General features: G+C 42.0%; 1 protein-coding gene and 1 long non-coding RNA gene across 9 annotated transcripts in view; both read left to right on the forward strand.

Moving 5' to 3' along the window:
- Positions 1-18287, forward strand: part of LOC118218854 — a 184163-nt gene that overhangs the window by 33151 nt on the left and 132725 nt on the right. The window lies entirely within an intron of this gene.
- LOC118218873 lies at positions 14577-16687 on the forward strand. The gene is made up of 2 exons (XR_004763580.1): positions 14577-15374; positions 15881-16687. It is a non-coding gene; the product is annotated as an uncharacterized LOC118218873 (long non-coding RNA).

Raw genomic sequence — 18287 nt, forward strand, 5'->3', positions numbered from 1 at the left:
TTTTCAGTTGAAAAAACAAAATCTATGCTCTTTACAAGAAAGAAACTCAGGGAATTTGAAATTGTATGGAAATAATTTAGAGAAAGTTGTGAGTTTTTGTTTTTTGGGAGTATATTTTGATATGAGGTTAACATGGAGGGAGCATATTAGATATGTTGTTAGTAGATGTAAAAAAGTGATACATGTCATGAGGTGTCTTGCAGGATTGGAGTGGGGAGCTGATATAGGATCTCTGAAATATATTTATGTAGCCTTAATTAGATCAAGATTAGACTATGGAAGTATAGTATATGGATCAGCAGCAAAATCTGTGCTGGCGGACCTAGATGCTATACAAGCTTGGGCTTTACGAGTGTGTTTAGTAGCAGTTAAAACTTGTGTGTGCACTCCAAGTGGAAGCAGGTGAAATGCCACTGTGGTTGCGTCGGAAACAGCTGGTGGCTAACTACTGGGTTAATCTAAGGGGGCATGGAGATAGTCATCCAACAAAAAGGGTACTGCAGACAAGCTGGGAGAAGGAGAGGATGGAAAAATCAAGTTTTGGATGGGCAGGAGATCAAGTAGCAAGAGATATGGGAGTCTATGATAAAGAGTTTGGCGAAACTGTGGTGTGGCCTGGTAGACCTGTCTGGGAGTTAGAAAGTGTGGGGGTAGATCTGGAATTACTTAAGATTAAGCACAGTAATAATAATGCTGACTTAGTCAGTTAATACTATAACTATAGGGAGGAACTATAAAGGCAGTGTTCAGATTTTTACAGATGGATCAATGGATCCGCAGACAGATGCGACAGGGGCTGCAGTTGCTGTGCCTAGTTACCAAGTGGGAATTAGCAAGAGAACATCGGATTGTTTAAGTGTGTATGCGGTTGAATTGTTTGCCATATTGATGGCATTAGAATGGGCTGAACGGGGCAGGTTTAGCAAAATAGTAAATGATTCTGTGTCGGCCATTGCAAGTATTAAGACAGGTACAGCCAGAAATCACCAGGATCTGCTGTATGAAATCTTGTTTGCCAATTCAAGAGTGGTTAGGCAAGGGAAAAATGTTACAGTCATGTGGGTCCCAGCACATTCAGATATCCCGGGAAACGAGAGAGCAGATACGTTGGCAAAAGAAGCAGTCAAAAAGGGAAGTGTTGAAATCAATATCAAGTTATCAAAATCAGAGAGAAAGGGCATTGTGTGGGGAAATATCAATAAATATCAATAAAGAATGGCAGCAGCACTGGAATCAGGGGGGGAGACATTTACATCTGATACAAAATAGAGTAGGCAGTGTAAGAAAGAGGGGAGGAAACAGAAGAGAAGCGGTCCTAATATCAAGATTAAGAATAGGACACAGCAATTTACGCAGCACACTTCATGTTATAGGTAAACATCCAACCGGTCTTTGTGAAATCTGTCAGGTACCAGAAAATGTAGAACACGTTATCATTAATTGCAATAAATATACGTCGGAAAGGAAGGATATGATGGAGGAGATGGGAAGATTGGGGATAACAGGAGCAGGACTGAGGAATGTACTGGAGTGTGGTGCTAGTGGGCAGGGGAGGAGATGTTTTATTAACTACCTTCGTGGGACAGGACTGTTAATGAAAGTGTGGCAGTCACTAAGCTGTAGGAGTTAACTTACTCCGAGAGATGGCAGTAATGCAACTTTCAAGGATGCAAGCTGCCGGTAAACAACACCGAAGAAGAAGAAGAAGAAGACGACGACGACCCTTTTCCTGGAAACACCACACCTTCAAAATGCCGAATAGGAAAGCAGTGCATGTTTTGAAGAGCAATGACAAAATTACCGAAAACTATGAACGCTAAAACAATTAGCTATAACGAGTTCTCATTTGATGGGCAGATTATTCCTTTTAGTTATATTGGGCAGGGATAGGCATCAGCTGCCTAATAGTATGAAGAACTGCCTATCGAAGTTAACTTTAGCCAGACATGCGAAGGTAGCCAGCGGAGAAAAGACGTATGGTTTACTGGAAGGAGTTTAAATCAAGGAATTTTCACGTAATACTATTACTAATCGTTTTTAGTCGGATGTCTCAGCAGCGATTCTAAACTGGAAATGAGATGTGCAAGTTTTCGCGGCCTGTTGGGTGAGTAAACTACACACGGTGCATCTGGCACTAATGAAAATGAAAGTGTTTGGTTTCTAAAGGTTTAAAGGTTAGGTCTGAAAATTTGACATTTAATTACGACAGAAGGGCTCCTGAAGTGGTCTACATCCTACCCCATTTCTGTGAAATTTTACTATTGCATTTTTTAATAATCCCATGTAGTGAGCACTGGGGGGAGAGAGGCAAAATCCCTTGTGGCAACCAGAGACTGTAAAAAATATGGACAAAGCTACTGTGACGTCACCCATTGACTCTCCGTGGGTCTCCGAAAATACGTTTTGAAGCTCAATGGCGGGCGCGGCCATTTTGGAGTTGGAGCCAAAACCACAGAGTTTAAAAGCCGCTCTGTGATTTTTACAATTTGATTGACAGTCCGGTGCGGAAAAGCCCATCAACCTGAACGAGGCTAGCTGACTGTCTGCCGTTATGTTTTAAAATATATTATCAGATGTTTACGGAGTTTAATTTCCATCCGTGACTGCACTGTGTCATGTAATCACGTTATGTATGACATTAAAAATACAATTAGGCTATGTTCAGTTATCTTCAATTTATGTTTCTCAGCAAAACGAATATGCTTAGCTAGCATATCAGCTTGCCAGTGAGCTAGGTAGGCTGTCCGTGGTTAGCTCACGCGTTAGCAATATGAACCACAGGGGAAGAACATTGACTACACTGATGGTCAATCAATCGGAGATGTGTAGGCTACTGGTGATTTGACTAGGCAAATTTTCGTATAACTGTCTGGTAGATCTGTTAACCGAGCAAGTTATCGTCGTAGGTTTTCGCCAGTCAGTTAATGAGCCAGTAACTGCTACTACTAGCTACTCCATCGCCGTTTGTGGTGTTCACTTGCTGGGTGACGCTAGCTGACCGATCGTTCGCAAATCACTTTCTACCGAATAAAAATTAACACTGTCAGCGGTTATTAACAAATCTACCAAGTATTTTAATAACTGATCTGCAGGCGTGTAAATATGACAACGCACTTTGTACAGCAAGTTTTCCACCTGGTGCATGAAGACAAAAATAATGTAGCCTACGTTGAATTTCTAATTATTATTAGGCTATCGTTTTTTTCTTGTAAATCATCAAAACCAATGGAGAAAAGCCAATATACGCAAGGAGCCCCCAGAACCGATTCTGAGAACCACTGTCTTAAATGCCTAGCTTGTCGGTCTCTTAAATGCTAAAAACATATTCCTTTCTAAATGCCAAGATGGTTAATTTCGTTAAATTCTGTGTGTGTGATTTCAGCAAATGAACCTTGAGACTCTTAATTCGCTTCGTGAAACTGAAAAAGTGTTTATCCCAAAATCGGGATTATAGTAGCTTTGTCACATGCTTGAAGCATGGCCCAGGTAGACATTTACGGAATGTACACGACTGACAAGCCGCCAAACACGTCTGACAGATTGAATGTTTGCCGGTTAAGGTTAGCTAGCTAGTCAAATGGCTTGGTAGCCGAAGTTGCGAACTGTTTTAGCATAGGCTACTACTGGACTACCAAATATAGCAAGCTGATTACGCTTTCTGCCAACTAATTATTTGGTTAAGTAGGCTAAAGGAAATAGTAAAAATGACTCGGCTACCGAAAAACTTAAGAGGAGGATTATTTTATGGTCGTCTAGTGCAGCTGTAAATAGCACACGCCATAATTAAATCACCACGAAATGGGATGCTTGCATTTTCAGACTTAGCACAGGCGGACCGTAGCCGGCGCCGCAATGTCAAGGCCAAGAGACGCCACCGCCCACCCCAGTGACCATAGACTGTAGCCCCTACTATAGCTCAGTCCTCCGCAGTAATCCGGAAGTGACGCAAGCTGTACCTCATTGGTCCAGAACAAATATTGGCACTGTGCCCAAATGACGCAATAAATCATGAAATCGACCCATGGACAGTCATAAGACCAATAAAATACACCTATTATGACTATTTGTTCTTGTGAGAAAAAATTATTGACTTTGTATTTTGATCGCATTTGTACCGTAGACTTACATGGAAACCGGATATGAAAACACCTATACTGGAGCCATCCGTAGTGGCGCTAGTGAGCAACCAGGAACTACAACACCAGGAAATGAGCTTCAAAAACGAAGTCTGGTTTTGGCCGCTTGGTGGCAACACGCCCACGTTCCCAGATTCACCTGACAGGTGACGCGTCAGCCGGGAGGGAGAGATAAACCGGGGTTTTAGCGAGGGAGAGCACAGCTTCCTGACGTGGCAGTCTGATTGCATGTTTTCCAGAGCGATCTGCTCGAATAAAGTTATTTTTGCATACTTGAAACCCAAGCCAGTCGTTTTTCTCTGCAAAACTCCACACCCACCTCAAACTTTCCATGTAATCCAATAGACGCCTATTGAAACTTCGGAAAATTCTGACACTTGTTCCTGGCAGATGGGTTCATGGCCTACATACTACCCCATTTCTGTGAAATTTTACTATAGCATTTTTTAATAATCCCACTTCAAACATTCAGTGTAATCCAATGCAGGCTAATATAAAAGAGTAAAAATTTGGATTGGAATTGGAATTTCTCCCCAAATTAAAAAGGTCTCAAACTGTTGATACTTGTTCATGATAGAAGGGGTCCTGTACTACATCCTAGCCTCATTGCATGCAGTTTTACTATAGCATTTTCAAATAATCCCACTACAGACTTTGTGTGCATGTCAATACAGCCATATTGAAAAAAGTGATCTTTTGGAGTGGGTTTATTTGAAAACAGCACAGAAATAGTTTCACAGTTAGGGGCAGACATATAGCAGGACATCATCGGTGATAATCAAATGTCAACATTTTGAGGCATTAAAATTTTCAGACGATATTGCAATCCAAAAGATCACTTTTTAACTAATACAAGAAATCAGGAAGGGGGCAAACACTTTTTTACAGCATTGTATATGCTTGTGTGTGTGTGTGTATGAAAAAAATTAAAATAAATAAAAACTTCATGCTTCACTGCCATAGTGGTGGACAAAAATGTAGATTTAAATGATTTAAACTATAAATTATTCATTCTTGTGCATGAATGGCCCAGTCCTGTGAGATTTCCCTCTTTTATGCATGAAAAGCCCAGCCCTGTGAGATTTCCCTCTTATGCATGAAAAGCCCACCCCTGTGAGATTTCCCTCTTATGCATGAAAAGACCACCCCTGTGATATTTCTCCCTTTTAATGCTGACTGAACATCCAACTTCCCTCCCCTAGCCCAGCTGGTAGCAACTCCAGTCTACTCTCTCTGCATGTTTGTGAGCTTCGGCCATTCCCTCACTCTCCCCTGCCGTGGAGACCCCAGCAGGGATGTGATGTGGCGCTTTAAGCAGCATGCGTATCGTGACTGGCTGGACTTGGCTGTACTCGTCACCGGATCCTTTTCCTTTGGAAACGGCTTCCAGGGACGGGTGGAATCCTTCCACTTAAAAGAGCCAGGAAACTACAGCCTCATCCTCAGTCCTGTGGTGTACAGTGACCTCGGCAATTACACATGCCAGTACAAGAATAAGACCATTCTTTCAGATGTGAAACTAGAAATTGGAGGTCAGTGCATGTTGCCTTTTTTCCAACAGATTGAGTGAATATTTTTAGTTCTTGTGGATTTGATAGCCATAAAAGCTGTTTTTTGACAAAGGATATTATTCTTACGATTGTTTTTGGGGGGGCAGGATCATTCCTGTCTGTGTAAAACCCACAAGCCTTGGGTGGTATGCAGTAGACAGCATATGCTGCCTCAGGGCCTTCATCTACCCCAAGCAACATGGTTGAGCTGTTAATTCCTGTATGCCAGGAATACTTTGTAAATCTCTGTCTGCCTGTTTCTCTCTTTCCCTCTCTCTTTTTCTGTCTCTCTCTCAGAACCATCAAATGTTTCCGTAGCGATGGGAATGTCCGCCAGTCTTCCTTGTTTTGGGAAAATTAATACACGAGCGCGTGCTGATGATCTGGATATCCTCTGGAAGAGAGGTGGAGAGAACGTTTACCAGCTCCATAAGAACATCATCACATATGGGCTCGGGTTTGAGAACAGAGCTTTAGTTTCCCCAGAACAAGCCCTCTATGGAAACATGTCTTTAACCATCAGACAGACACGGTTTTCAGATGAAGGCGACTACCAGTGCTTCTACAACAGTCCAAAAGTGAGGGGGAATCCAGATTCTGCCAGTCTCGTTGTGACAGGTAAAATTCACTTTAGATTTTCAGTTCTGTATGGGAGTCGAGCAGCTCAGATGTATAAGTGTGTCTGGTGTGTATTATTTTTTCATGTGGTAATTTTAATCAAGGCAAGTGTAACAATGTTTCATAATTTACAGAAGTGTTGTTTGATGTACCGCAGATTTGATGAAAGATGACACCAGTAATTTTTGGATGCCATAATTTGCCCTGTATCATTTTTACCTTTTTACATGACCAAGCTGACTGCTGTTGATAATGTGTTCATATCCCCTGTAAATATGCATGTAAATGTAAATATGTAAATATGTAAATGAATTCCCTGCCCTCACAGGCCACCCACCCCAGACCCTCACAGTGAAGGCCGGTGGTTTGCTCTCCATACCGCTCTATACCGCAGACCCAGTGAGGGTAACATTCAGTGCAGGCCTTGGTTCAGATGAGGTGCTGATGCTCGATGCAAATAAAGGCTCAGCCAGGTATGGGGAGCGTTGTGCTCAGAGATGTGAGCTTCTGGCCCAGGAATACACCCTTTTGCTGAGGAGTGTGACACTGGAGCATGCCGGAGTCTACAAGGTGACCAATGCTGAGACCAACAGGACCATCGGCTCTGTCTCTCTGGAAGTCTCAGGTATGGTCCTCCTCTTCAGCTCTTTGTGTTTGTGCAGATGCAGGGCTCAGCATCTTACTGGTCCACTCTGTTATTCCTCTGACTTATGGCTGCTGCAATCCATTGGGAAAATAATGGAAATAATAATTATAATAATATAAAATAAAAATTATTTTTTCACAATGCCTCATGTTTTATTGTCCCCTTGAGCACAATACACATACGAGACACAAAAGTATAGGTTTTAGGCTTTTGCAATCTTAAGCTATGGTTAAGCTAAGATGTAGCCTAGCTTTGTCAATTTTTCTGTCTTTCCACTATCCATCCATTATTATTGATGTTGTTGTTATTATCATTGTTGTTGTTATTAATATTATTGTAGTCTTTCCTTCTTGATTATTACCTGCTCTTCTCTATTCCTCCCAAATGAGTCCCTCTGTCTCCATGTTCTCTGCAGGACGCTCTGCTGGAGCAGTGGCTGTGATAGTGGTGGGAGTGATGGTGTTGCTGCTGGCTGGCAGTGCCTTTGCAGTCTGGAAGTTCTTCAGAAACCTTCAAAATTCAGTTCATTTCCGTGCAGCCAGAGCAGAAGATCACTAAGATTCCAGCTGCAGAGCAGTATGTGTTCTGTTTCCTGACAGCCCTGGACCCCCTCTCTCTGTGTCCTGTAGGGCAGTTGAAAGTTGTTTCTCTGCAGTCCTCTCTCTGAGGGCTCACATTCTTTATTTCTGCATAAGCTCCCAAATGAGTCTGTCTGTTACTTTCAACATTCCAACACCATCTTCCACTTCCCTTCAGGTTCGCCAGACCCCTCATGCCAGATACTCATAATTCTAAGATCAAAGCTATAGATGACACTGGGGGGGATTAACAACCTCCTTGCATGTAGAGGAGGCATAGTAACGAATGCTCATTCACTGTTAACCACGCTCGCGGTGTGAACCCCCATGGTGTGATAGCTTTGGGCAAAAATTTGTAAAATGGTAAGATTACAAAACACAGAGCCAAGTGACTTGAAAGGAAATATTGGGTAACATTGCTTTGGAATACATGTTATTCAATTTCGGTGAGGCAAGATAGCCTATATTGTTTGTAGTACCGTAACTTGGCGTCATTTTGATCAATACTTTTAATGGCAGGCCTGGATTTTGGCAGTCTGAATGAATGAGTTATAGACAGTGTATGTCTTGTATGTGTGAGTAACTTGGCATTTTTGTATGTTGAAAACGTGTTTGAGATTGTGCTATACTGTGCCAATATCCAATCCCATATTACAACCAAACTGCTTAACTTCCAAAAACAATTATTCATCATTAAAGCTTATATTTTTGTATGTGTGTGTTTGTGTTTCCTCTCTCATGCTGATGGAATGATCCACCAACAAAGTCAAATAGAAACATTTGAATTCATAAGTGCCAAGACTCAATTCCCTCTAAATAATTTTAAGTGTTGAGGCTGATAAAGGGTGATCTCCCGTTAGTCTGGGTTCATTACATTACATTACATTACATTACAGGCATTTAGCAGACGCTCTTATCCAGAGCGACGTACAACAAGTGCATTAGTTCAAGGTGCAGAGGTGCAAAAGAAACGCACTAGAGTGAAGTAAAGATCGTAGTGCCAGAAGTGACCACATCGATCAGGACTCCAATCCTGTAGAGTAACCTGTTCAGTATTCAGAATGCTGTGCCATTAACAGGGTAGCTGAGGCTGACCCCCTAATAATTAAATTTGAAATAATACATTAAATTAATTTAAATTTAATAACTCAACTAAGTTTTATCAACCTTATGACAGTCCGAATCGGATCCTTCTCCCATTGAACCCCATCTCCCTGTATAAACTCATCAGTATTAATTGCTTTAAAGTAACCCAGACCAGAGCCGTTACCAACAAATACAGACAGTATCCAAAAAAGAGCATTCAAATTCTGGATGCACCTCAATTCAAGTCCTCAAGACACATTGCAATTTAAGGCAATGAAAGCCCAAGAGCTCAGTCATGAAAAGAGTCCCCCCAGTCAGCTGGTAATGAAGCTGACTAACCCATTAACCCAACTAACACAGATCACAGACCAGCTTCATACCAGCACTGCTTACCAACAAATCAAAGTAAACCAAGTAATGAAACGGATCAAAATCTCTTCTTTGGAATATTGAGATAATGTAACCAAAACACAAAACAGATTGCTGTCGGACCCTAAAAAGAGACAACAAATTGGCTGAGTATCTCTTCTCTGTCAGAGATACAAAGCAGAGGCAGATCCTGACCAAGTACAGGCTGAGTGACCACACACTTGCAATTGAAAAAGGCTGACACCGGAATACATGGTTACCAAAAGAACAACGTATATGTGGTCACTGTAAGACAGGAGAGGTGGAAACAGAGATGCGCGTTGTGAAAAATATTCAGAAATTAGGACACATTACTTCAAAAAATTTTCTCTAATTATAAAGGACTTCCTTTCCCAAACAAATGAGAGAAAAAAAATGCAAATCCTGCTAGGAGAAAGGCCAATTTTATGGTCTTAGTATTTACACTTATTTTATTTATTATTATCATCATCATTTATTTTATTCTATTTTGTTTTATCAACATTTCACTGTTTTTTCATAAAATTTACTTTGTGTAATATTTTTTCATTTTATTTCTTGTTATTTTTATTGTTTGTATTGTGTTTTATTATGTATTTTTTATTATCTTAACTACCCACCTTTAGTCTGTAAATCCATTTTAACATTTTATGTTTTGTCAATCGCTTGTAAAACACTTTGAATTGCAATTTGATTTGTCTGAATGGTGCTAGCGGTACCCAGCAACCTTGTTGAGAGTGTGTTTCACTTATGAACTATAATCCTAATACTGTAACATCTGACTCGTCACTACATAGTACATTATATGTACGGAATTGTTAGACAGCGCTCTCCACCACCATCATCAAGTTAGTGTGTGGGTGCCTAGGTGTGTGTGTGTGGGTGCGTATGAGAGAGTATGTGTGTTGTGACGGCCCTGTGTTGACAGGACAGGTCAGGTGTCCGTGGGTGCGTGAGGTGTGCAACAGCCCTGCCCCCTTTTCCACGTCAATAATTGCGGAGACAACGGCGTCAGTGGGAGAGTTTTTTGAATGGCGGCTGCGAGAGAGTTTGAATCTGCAAGCGGAAAGTTAAACCCCGGGAGCTGAGAAAAATCGAAGCGAGAAAAGCTGTGTGCAATTGGTCGGATAAGAAAAGAGTCATTTCGAAGTACAAGAAAATTAATCATACCGTGATCGCTACGGAAGAACCGGACTCTAATACGGATTAATCCCACCTGTCTGACAAGACATTATCTACAAACTCTACAAGCAAAAGCCAAAACTCCCAAACTGCGCAGGGTACAGCTTGGGTTCGGACTGAAACGCCTACGACTGACTGACGGGACGGGACGATAAGTGCTGATTTAATTATTTTTTCTTTGTTGGTTTCTTTGATTTCTACGGGTTATTTCGCTAATTGAGTGGTGTTTGTTGAGCGAGCGGACGAAATGAACTGACTCTGGAAAAAAAAGAAATACCGTATTGCAAATATGAACTGAATGAAACGGGATTTAACGAAATATCAAACACGGAGAAACACATGTAAACGGGACTGTTTTGTAAATTACATGGACATTGCAACTGAAATTTAGAATCATTTATTAACTGTTTTTGGATGAATTAAGTTTGTTTTGCTCTGTGAAAGGCCGATGTGGTACTGAAAACCTTCTCAGTGTTCTCAAATGTCTCCCTAAAACAGACAATGGCTATACACCACCCAATTACAATTGATTTAACACTGACATGCAATAGTGTTATGACTAATAAGGAGGGGGAGGGTCAATGCCAAAAGGTATAATTCTTCTGATATGCAGTGTCTGGGAGGCAGTTTAAATACATGCTGTTAAACTCGTAGTTTCATGACATTTTGCTGCAGTTTGCCGGTAGTTCAACTACATTCAAATTTGTGTAGTGGTTGTAGTAGTTGTGGAAGTATGTTTTCTTCATTCTTTTAATGTTTTTACATTTCTTCCTATTAAAGATTGTACTGAATCAGGGCTGGACTGGGACAAAAAATAGGCCCTGCAATCGGTCGGACACCGCCCATCAGAACAACATCCTCGCAGACCGTTCAATATGTATATGATGCATATCTAACCATTTGCCAAACCCCCTACAGAGCGGAGTGTTATGGACAAGTCAAGTATACCAATGCAAGTGGAGCAGTGTACTCACTCACTCTTGATCCTGGTGATCAGAGGTGGCTGTGGAGTAAACAATACCCATACTCAATAAATAATTGTTAAAGAAAAACTCTGCTAGATGTTGTATGAATAATTCAAATGATTTAATACAATTTTATGTAAAAAATAAACACATTCACTGTACATTGATTGCCATTCAAAGGCAAAGAATAAAGGTCTTAAATAAATAATCTCCTGGACAATCATGGATCACAGAACTGAGGGCATCCTTAAAGCTGGAGAGAGAGAAAGAGACAGAGGGGGTGAGAGAGAGAGAGACACAGGGAGAGAGGGGGGGAGAGAGAGACATGATCAATAATAACATAATTGATTACAGTACAGATCAGAATGTTCTGGGAAACAAAAAACAGAATTGCATAACTATACTCACTCACCAAGTAAATGTTGCTTGTGAACACACAAACAGATAGAAAAGATCTCCTCAAACAAGACAACCTTTAAAAGAAAGAGGGGCAGACAGAGAGAGGAAGATGGAAATGATTGAGTGAGTTAAATGATCACAGTATCTTTAAAGTACGACTACTACTAATTTAGAAAAATCTAGAGATAATTGTACACATACGGGGAATCTGGGAAAGGCTTTAGGAGGGCATCCTGTAAGAGAGAGAGAGAGGTGGTGGGGGTCAGTCTTGAAGTAAACAGAGCTGCTAAATGACAATGAATATTTTCATAATCATTTGAATTGTTTTTCATCTCACCTTATTAGGCTACAGGAGCAGCTTTCTCATGAGCTCACTCTTCTCAGCTACCCTGTCAATGATCATGTCGGAGTCCAACCCCATCAGGACGTCTTTTTCGGTGGCCATCAACAAGAATGTCTCCAGCTTGTCTGCAGACAGGGTGCTCCTCAGTCTGCTCTTGATGAATTTCAGTGTGGAAAATGTTCTCTTGCAGGCCACCTGAGTCAGGGAAAGCGTCAGCAGGTACTTGTAGGCAAGCCCAAGGAGATGATAGGCATCTGACAGCATGTTGAACTGCCGAAGTACTTTAAAGCAGCAGAGTGGGCAATTTCTGCAGGAGGTGCAGGTTTTGTTCACGATATCAGGCTCCTCTTCCTCTCCTGCAGATCCATCTTCTACCGTTCTGGGATGGTACTCATCTACATGGGATGCTTTAAGCCTGTCCCACTGTCCAGCAAAACTTTTCAGTTCTGACTGAAGATTGTCCACTGTAGCCCAACTGTCAAATTTGATGAGACATTTGCTGAGGTCTTGGAGAGCACTGTTGGGAAGGGCCGTGGTCTTGATCTGATCAAAGTTCCTGGGGTCCAGGCATGCTAAATCAGCAAAGAGAGTGCCATGTGTCATGAATCTTCTGTGGAGGGCCTCGCTAGCCGTGTCCAGAATTGCGTGGTGGACATTCACCTCATACGAGTGCCTCATGTTGAGCCATCTCTCCAGCCCCGTTTTTTTTTTTTCTTTTGTCGTTTCTAAGGCAGTGAATCCTCCACTTCGATGTCTGTTCCTCCCTCTCTCACTTCAAGGTTCTCATTTTCCCATTTGACAAATGTGTCTGCAGCTGCCTTCACAGTTGTGAAATCCCTGCTGATGTTTTTGAGGCTGTCTTGTGTGGCGATCACCATACGATGGGCAGAGAGGATTTCCATCCCTTTTGTCTGGAGGTACTTTGATAGTGGAGTGGTTTGAATTTCGAATTTCGAATTTCAGGAGGCCCTCTTTGAATCCTCGTGCTTTAGCACGGACGGTTGGCTTCTCTTTTGCCTGCTGCTCTATGGCTGCCAGTGTGAGCACTGTATCGATGAAGAGGCTGCTGGCTGGTTTACCAAAGTGTCCAAACACTTTTTTGACAGCTTTGTGCTTGGAGCCCCACCTTGTTTCTCCAATTGGAGATAGGAGTCTGTGGCTTTTGTCTTGGGCTTGGTTGTCCCACAGAATGACCCTCTGGTAGGAGTCCTTGATGAACACAGCTATGTCATTCAGTAGACCTGAAGAGGGATCCACTTTCGATAACACTTCCAGTAGTGTCACCCAGCACTAGATTTAGTACATGAGCGTAGCACCATACATGCACATGAGTGGAAGACTCGGACGTCATCAATGCTGAAAACCCTCTGTACTGGCCCCATCTGTTGAATTTCCGATACACATGGCCTTGTCCAGTTTCAGACAATCTAAGACTGCTGAGAGCAAGTCCACGAAGTATTGCCCAGTGGATGCATGGCACTTCACTACAGCAACAAGCCTCTCCTGCACAGCCTCAGTAACATAACGCAATACAACTGCACACTGATCCTGGCTGGTTATATCTTGTGTAGTGTCCAGCTGAACAGTGAACATGCCAGCTTTCTGGACGTCACTGGCAATGCTCTCCTGAATTAGATGGCCAATGCTATCGATCACGGAGTTCACAGTGGTTTTGGACAGTAGGGTGATAAGTGATCCTCTACCTTTTGTTCCACTTGATTCATGCAATTCCTTGCTCTTCTTTATGCAATCATCAAGATGCTCTTTGAGACTGACATCATACTTTCCTAATAAAAGGATGAGCTCCAAAAAGTTTCCATGGTCTAGGGTATTGTCATCCCAGTTGTATGCTGCCTCATTCTTCATATGCTGGTAGCTCAGGCCCCTCTTTCCAAACACTTTAACCACATCCACTACACGCTCCAAAACCTGGCGTTTCTTTCTGACTTGCTGCCTATGAGCAGACATCTGACTGCCGGCAAACTTGCTCTGGATATCTCCCTTTTTGTACCTTAGGAAATAAGCTTCCGCACACTTTCGGTGTGTATCGCTCTTTTCGTGCTCCTCTGTACGCTGGTGTACACGTCTCCATCCTGAGAGTCCAGTAATGAACTTGCTGGTGTCAGTGCTCTTTCCAAATGCCATACATATAAAACAAAACAATGTATGCTGTTCCTCGCAATATGTGAGCCACTTCCTGCTGGTGCCATCTTTGCAGGTGAATACCTTTTGCACAACCTGATTGTTGGTTCTCTGCTGAGGGTGGAAATCTAAAAAAGTATCGAACATGGAAAGCTCAGGGCGGGCAAAGTAATTGAAGTCCTGCTCCTGGCTCTCTCTTTCCTGTTCCTGGCTCTCTCTTTCCTGTTCCTGGCTCTCTCTTTCCTGTTCCTGGCTCTCTTTCCTGTTCCTGGCTCTCTCTTTCCTGTTCCTCGCTCTCCTCTCTCTCCCTGACACTCTTGTTCTCTGGGGAGGGCAGCTCAACCTAGCTCAACAAGACATGAGGAGAGACGTAAAGACACACTTTGTGAGGTTATATTTTAAATATCCCCCAAGGATATGTTTGAAGATGTATATATCTAAATATAATTTGTCTGGTTTTTCCACATTTTTTTTTAAATCTCGAAATTCCTTCTGATGCCTTCTCAAGTGGAATTGTGTTTATTTATATAGCCCTTGTCACACTTGTCTCAAAGGGATTCACAGAGAAAGTGTCTAGTTCAGACAGACACTTCTTCAATAAAAAAATCCTGAATCTATAAATATGCAAATACATTTATTTTTCAGAATTGTGACAAAATGTCTCCTCCTTCATTAAGTCTTTTTTTAGTGGAGGGGGATTTGGACATAATGATACATGCAGGTCTGACATACAAGCTCCTAGATAATAGGGCCTAGGACCATCAAACCACTTCTAAATTGTTGACAAACAATGGCCACAAGATGCAGAGCCTATGCTTTGAGCATTATTACCTAGTGCAATTTTACACAAATATTTCCAATTAGGTATTTCAATTGATTATTGAAAAAAATACAGATGACAAATGCTTTCAAGTTCAATAGCTCCTAGATAATAGGGCCTAGGACCATCAAACCACTTCTAAATTGTTGACAAACAATGGCCACAAGATGCAGAGCCTATGCTTTGAGCATTATTACCTAGTGCAATGTATATCTTTATGCAGGGGGGGGGAGGATCAGTACAGTTAAACCAGCAACATTAATTCTGAGGCACTTGTGGTTTTAAGCGATAAGGATAGTAGGGAAACACCCAGGTGGGTATGACGGTGTGGCATGCCTGCAACAATTGAACATGTTATTATAATGTAAAATACAGGAAAGTAAGATGGTATTCAATGTTATTTTAGAATTAGGACTTTCCTTTTTCTTTTTTCAGACAAGAAGAAGCAGTAACTATTTGAAAGGAAAGTTGGATTTGTTTGTATGCAACTGGACTATATGCACGGATGCATCTGAGGATCAGGTGAGGTTTTTTAACGATCAGCAGAGGGCAGTAATGCGTGTGGAAGTGTTTAACCTGCCAGAATCATACAAAGAGAAGAAGAAGCAGAAGCATCACGCAGAGCGGTGTGAAGTAATTATTTTTGGACGCAACTAATTGGCCTTATATGATTATTAAAAGAATCCACGTAAAACCCAGGTATTAGAGAAATCGTGTTTTTCTGAAACATGCAGATGCTTAATCGGAATATTGTTGAAAACTGATTTCCGGGGTGTTTGTGTGCACGTTGCTGTAAATCACCTGCATGTTAAGGATTAAGATTAGTCTTCACTTCTCCAGGGTAGTAGATTCACACACACATTGGTGTACTCCACTGGTTTACCTCTGTTTAGTGTGTGACTAAAAACTAAATTACACAGCCTGATATGTAGATTGTACCAAAATACAGTATACATGCATCTCGCTTTACATATATTGGTTTGATTATCAATTTAAATGGTTTTAACTGGTCCCTTCTTTTTTTAAAGGAGCTGAGGGGAGTGCTTCGGAGGCATCGGTGCTGGGCTTCACATGTCCCGATTCAGAATGCTGCTCCCCGACTCGCCTTCAACCTTCCCAAGTTATCCCAAGTCACTCACTCCACTGGCTACCGGTCGCTGCCAGGACCAGGTTCAAAGTCCAGATCCTCGCCTACCCTGCAGCCAACAGGACGGCCCCCGGCTACTTACAGGACATGATTCAATCCTACACGCCAGCTCGACCACTCCGCTCTGTGGAAACAGCGCCACTTGCACCCCTGCCATTCGGATGAATCTGGGATAATTTTTTCACTTAAATTCCCCTCTTTTATGCTACACATGTACCTCCTGTGCCAATTTCATGTTACCTGTACCGCCATCCAGCACTTATACTGTACTTTGTATCATTATCTTGATGTTGTAGCTTGTCATGCCTCCTAGTTTTACTTAGCAGAGGTTAGGTCAGAGTAATGTTTAATGTGTGAACTGGACTTAATGTGTTCATGGCTATGAATAACTGTTACAAAATGAGTATTGTGCCTTATTGGATCTGTGTTTTGTAGTTGTTCCAATGACCTTCTTTATGCACTTATTGTACGTCACTTTGGATAAAAACGTCTGCCGAATAATGCAATGTAATGTCAGGAGTTTGCCTCCCTCTGCTGGACAGAAAATGGTATTACAGCAGAGGAAATCCGATTTAAAAAATGTTGCAATGTACAAGTCGATTTTTTGTATGGTTATTAAATGTATGTGGATTTTAATGCTGCACACAAGTTGCCCTCTGGGGATAATAAAGATCTACTGAAACCAAAACTCACTGTTCTTATTGTGCATTATTTTTATTCAGCAATGGCAGCACAACTTTCAAGACTGAAATGGAATTGCAGAATAAAATTCCAAAACACAATTAATTTTATTTCATTATTTAAAAGAAAATAAAATGCATTTACAAGCGCTGTCCCCAATACATATCCACTGCAGTTTATAAAAACAGAATATGAGTGTTTAAATTAAATCTCATTTTTCATCTTTGTGAAAGAAAACATTCAAAGGTATAAAAAATGTAACCAACTAATTACTTTCAGGCACACCTATAAGATGCAACAACATTACACCTTTAATTAGGTCATCTGTTTGAACAGGACTTGTCAGTCACCTGTTGTTCTAATTATAAATCACAAATGCAAAGGAATTCCTTCAATGAATCAAAAGCTTTATTTAAAGAAGCCAAAATATGTTAGAGTGTCAGTTTATATTTTGCCGCAGTTCATTTTAGGAGGGCACCTAATCTGGATCTGTGTGATTCAAAGCTGAGCTCTTCCTGTTTATTTCTGATGGGTCTGAGAATAAGTTCACTAATGAGCACCCAGGAACTCTTGAAGGGCTTCGTGGCGCAAGACAGAGTACCCTGTTCCACAAAGCCCAAGGTAGCAAGTTCAATCCCCCTTCTGTTCTGTCTGTCTGGTGCTTCCCCTAACTCACCGCTCTGCTGTGGCTCTAAGAACCGGCTGTAAGACATAGGTAACAAGGTTCATCGCCTTCAGGTCCGAAGTTAGTAGATGAAGGCAAAGTTTCTGTGATATCAAAGTCTTATATCCACTGAATCAGCCTTCAACACAACAAAACCACTGTGGTGTAGTGGTTAGGGACCTGGTCTCAAGACCAGAAGCTTCAGGGTTCAAGCCTCACGTAATTTTTTTAACAGTGGCGTTTCCCATCAGCTTCCAGTCACTGCATCACGCCCAGCAGATTTGAGCCAGCCACGGCCGGGGGGGTTCCAGCTTTTTTCTTTTTTTTTTGGGAAATAGTTCTGTTGCGTCATCTTCTTCTACCCATAGAAGAGCCGGCCGATTCACAGAAGAGAAGGTGGCGCAACGGTATTGTCTTTGCCTACGGACGCAGAGGTTGGGGGTTCGAACCCCCCTTTGTCTTTGTTTCGCTTATACGTGGGTTGTCTCATCATCAGGCCACTTCTGCAGCCGCGCAACCGCTAACACGACGGTGGCGTAAAGGTATTGTCCGAAGCTCGGAACACGGAGCTTCCGGGTTCGAATCCCGGTCCGTCCCTTCAGTTTCTACTTCTGAGGTCTGACTGTCTTCATGTCACTGCAGGAAAAACAGAAACAATGTCAAAGTTACAGTGGTGCAGAGGAATGGTTCTCGTTTTCCACTAGCAAGGTCAGAGGTTCAAGCCCTGCTTTCCCCTTTTCAGTTTACGCAGCTTTTGTCCGTTGTGCTGTGTAAGTGCACAAAAAAATGAGTGATAAATGCGAAGGAGTATGTGGCGTAGGGGGCTGAACCGATCCTCAGGAGGTAGAGGTTGATGGTTCGAGTCCCTGAGACCGCACCTGAGCAACGTCGGTGGTCCCCAAGGGTGGGGGAGGTGTGTGTGTGGTGTGAGTGGACGGGCAGG

Source organism: Anguilla anguilla, chromosome 19 (genome assembly GCF_013347855.1).
Source record: "Anguilla anguilla isolate fAngAng1 chromosome 19, fAngAng1.pri, whole genome shotgun sequence".
Lineage (NCBI taxonomy): Eukaryota > Metazoa > Chordata > Actinopteri > Anguilliformes > Anguillidae > Anguilla > Anguilla anguilla.